Source organism: Bidens hawaiensis, unplaced genomic scaffold (genome assembly GCF_021521415.1).
Source record: "Bidens hawaiensis isolate Kalapana, Puna unplaced genomic scaffold, B.hawaiensis_p1.1 tig00071850_1, whole genome shotgun sequence".
NCBI classification, from domain to species: domain Eukaryota; kingdom Viridiplantae; phylum Streptophyta; class Magnoliopsida; order Asterales; family Asteraceae; genus Bidens; species Bidens hawaiensis.
The window spans coordinates 24,771-29,102 of record NW_027502569.1 but is presented as its reverse complement, the minus strand read 5'-3'; the positions used below and the strand labels follow the sequence as shown (position 1 = coordinate 29,102).

The window sequence follows — 4,332 nt, the reverse complement described above, 5'->3', positions numbered from 1 at the left end:
GTATAAGTCATTGATTGCGTAATCTTAATAAATTTTTTGAAATTTGGGTTAACTTTTTCGTTTAACTTTGTTTATTAAGCACCACGATTGTTAGAAGCATATTCATATGTAATTTAACTAGACTAAAGTTGTATGAACCTCTTGATTCGGGTGTATAACACAAACAATAAATTATTTGGTAGCCTTAAAATAGACCAAACTCTCTCTTTTATTTTCTCTCTACATAGACACACACATATGATATGATATATATAAACAGAACCCTACAAATCTCTCTTTATACTAAAGACTAAACAAAAGAAACCAAAACAAGGCTGCAACTTTCTTAAAATTGCTGACTTGATTCTCTTATTATTATTATTTCTTTTGGTTTGGAGGCCACAATCTCATCATCATCAGCTCCATTTGCACTCTCACTTAATAGTTTAGGTTTGGTTTTGTCATACTTTCATTCTCATTCTCATTCTCATTCTCTCTCCCCCATTTTTTGGTGTTCATCTCAAAACACATTCTTCTGTTTGTTTTGTTAGGTTGGGCCCTCTTTTCCACTCAACAAACACAACATTCCTCTCTATTTCTTGCTGTCTTGCATTTTGTTAGTTTAATATTTTCTGGGTTTTTGTTTTCTTGGATTTTGCTTCATTAATAATTTGTGGGTTTTTGGAGATCTGAGCTTGAGTTTATGCTTTTCGATCTTGACATTTGTAATTTATAGGGTCAGGTCTTTGTTTTGAAGGCAAAAACTCTGGTATGTGTTATTGGAATTCATTCAATTTATTACAAGAATTGAATCTTTATAGATTATTTGGGAATTATGTTTTGCAGATGGTGAATTATGAAATCTAGAATGGAAAGAGGGATTCAGCCTCCTTTGGTAAATAAACTCTTTATTGTCTATATCATCCTCAAAAGCTAACAAGATGCCCTTTTAACCCTAATTGGAGAATTCTTTTTGTTTTTTGCAGGTAGACACAACACCTTGCCTGTGTCGACTAAACGATTGAAACTCTGTCTCCAACCAGACATCAAACCATCAATGGTTAAACCACCTTTGGCAACCGTTACCACCAGTCCCAAAAGAATACTCGGAAGCCCTAGGGTTCGGGTGCGCGGTTCTAAGCGGGTGTCATCTGTTTCTATTCGGTGGTAAAGATCCGGTCAAAGGGTCGATGAGACGAGTCGTGTATTATAGTGCGCGGACCAATAAGTGGCACCGGGCCCCAGATATGTTAAGACGACCACATTTTTTCGGGACGTGTGTGATAAACAACTGCTTGTACGTAGCAGGTGGAGAGAACGAAGGTGTGCAAAGGTCGGTTGAGGTGTATGATCCGAGTAAGAACCGGTGGTGTTTCGTGTCGGATATGAGTACGGCGATGGTCCCGTTCATCGGGCTGGTTTATGGCGGAAAGTGGTTCTTGAAGGGGCTCGGGTCACAAAGACAAGTGGTAAGTGAAATGTACGAACCAGTGACGGACGAGTGGACCGCGGTTCAAGACGGGATGGTGTCAGGGTGGAGGAACCCAAGCACGTGTCTGGACGGGAAGCTTTATGCGTTGGAGTGTAAAGACGGGTGTAAGGTTCGGGTGTATGATGAGGAAACTAACTCGTGGAGTAAGCATATCGATAGTAAGATGCATATGGGAAACTCCAAGGGGTTTGAGGCGGCGGCATTGGTGCCTTTGGATGGGAAGCTTTGTATTATAAGGAATAATATGACTATATCCTTGGTGAGTGTCGGGAAAGATGGCGGTGCCACCTGGGAGACGCTGGCGGGAAAGGGGCAGTTGAAGACGTTGGTGGCGACCTTGTGGGCTAGCTTGGCGGGTCGGAACCGGTTGAAGACTCATATTGTTCATTGTCAGGTGCTTCAAGCATGAGATTAAATGAAGATGATTGTTTAGATGTTTTGTTATAGGATTGTAAGAACTCTTATACACCGTATAATGTTTTTTTTTTTTTTTTTTTTTTTTTTTATGAAATTTTCGACCAAATTGTTGTATATGCGTGTTGGTTGTATACGTGACATGAATATTTGCCGGTGACACAAATGGTTGATTTAACCGGAAATTTTATTAAACGTTAAATTATGAAATTACAAAAATAAAATCCGGCTATATAAAATATTTATGCCATAAAACTAGCTTGATGCATAATTATGCATGTTTCAGAGAGGGGGTTTCGATGTAAATACTCCATTTTCATCAAAGAAACTGTTAGATAAAATGGCAAAAGACGTCATTTATGTTTGCACGATTTTTCAATGGACGTCATTTGGCAAACTTAATGTCAGAAAACATCCTTTATCTTCAAAAAACGTTGCACGGTTCGTCCTTTTCACTAACGAGGGATAGGATTTCTCATTAAGTCCAGTCATGTGAGGGCAATTTAGTCTTTTACCCTCTCAGGGGTTATTTGTGTAATTGACTTATAATTTTGGGCTTTAAATAAATAAATAAATAATTATTTTTAACCATCATCTTCTCCCCAATATTCATAACCCACCATCAACACCACAACCAAACACCAGCCACCATCCATCATCATCTCAAATCCGACTGGCAAAAAGTTTTGCTATGTTCTTGTAATCAGCTTCTTCCACAAGCCTGTGATGAATTAGTATATTGTTAATCAATTAGTTTACCACCCAAAAGAAAAGGTACTCATCAATCGCTAACTCCCACAACATAAACACAAACAACTAAAACCTAGCTTCAATTCAACGCAATTAAACAACAATTAGATCTAAACCAAACAGATCAAACCAATTTCAAACCAGCGTTGACCACATACCGTAATCGGAGACCCGGTATACAAGACGCGTTGACCTCTAACCAATCCTTCAGTCCCATCCATAGCAATGGTCCTAACCATATTCTCACCCAAATGCTGATCCACTTCAAGCACCAACCTTATCGAGTTATCCAACACCTCTAAAGTCGTCAGTATCGGCGGCAGACCTTCACTAAACCTCACATCCACCACCGCACCTATCACCTGGCACACTTGTCCCATCACGCCAGCTCTAGTAAACTCATCAGTTATCTTTCCGGCTGGAGAAGATTTCGCCGGATCGACGGCGGCGACGGTGGTGGAGTGGTTGACTGTACGGGTGAAATAGTAGTTAGGGTTTGGTTGGGATAAGGCGCGTGCGGATCTGGTGGCGCGTGGGAGAGGTGATCGGGATCCGTGGAGGGAGGAGCGGAGGAGGGTGGCGGCGATGATTGTGTGGTGGTGGTATGGTGTATTGAGATGATGTAAAGAGAGAAAGATGAGAGAGGGGAAGAGAGAGAGAGAGAGAGAAGAGTGTTTTAATTTTTTGTTTTAAAATATATCTGTTTTTTTGTTTATAATTATTAAATAAAAATACAAATTTACAAAAATACCCTCATGTGACTTGCACATGACTAGACTTAACGATAAAAAGTAACCGGGTTAGAGTCAAAGGACATAACGTGATAGGGTTTTTAAATATAAAGGATGTTTTCTGTCACTAAATTTGCCAAAGGACGTCAATTGAAAAACCGTGCAAACATAAAGAACGAGTTTTACGAAAAAATTAAAAATAAACCACCTGTTTCACACAAAAAACGATAAAATTTATCATTTAATGTTTTACACTTTAAAACTCTAAATTTATGAATTTACAAAAAGGGAAAAAGATATAAATAAATACATAAAAGGCAACAACTTTGCTTCAGTTTATAAATCTTTCTTGATGCATCTGTCTTGTATTTTTCAAATTTTGACATAAAATACTTGATTATGTTATGAATTATTGATGAATGATGGATGACACAATTGTCAAACACCTTTATTCACACGAACACTCCAAGTGAAATACAATAGTTTAGATTGTCGGTAGTTTACTTTTTGCACAGTAGTTTTTGCCTTATAAATAGAATGTATTTGTACGAAGGTTGATATCCAGAAGTAACAAAAATATCATATTGTTTACTCAGCATATTTCTTAGTTCAATTATTACTTCGAAAATATTGTTATAATTAGGGCTAATATCATAACACGTTATCAGCACGAGCCGCTTATATCCTAATCAAGAAAGGTAATAGACACAAATGTATCCACATAAGCATCATAAACACTTCTTTAATTATGTACATTAGAAATATATATATATATGCATATACATATACTAAGTAACAGCAGTAATGTATATAAACATTGTTATTAAAGTTTGATAACTATTCTAACTTTTATTTATATATGCATACTAATATTTCATTTAGAAATTAGATTTATGTACACTAACAATTCTATTCTTATTATTATTATGCATACTAATTATATTTTATAAACTTTATTTAATATCT

The 4,332-nt window shown here is 36.9% G+C and overlaps 1 pseudogene; it reads left to right on the top strand.

Moving 5' to 3' along the window:
- Positions 1 to 847: 847 nt before the first annotated feature.
- LOC143605890 (F-box/kelch-repeat protein At1g55270 pseudogene) lies at positions 848 to 1,935 on the top strand (annotated as a pseudogene).
- The last annotated feature ends 2,397 nt before the right edge of the window (positions 1,936 to 4,332 follow it).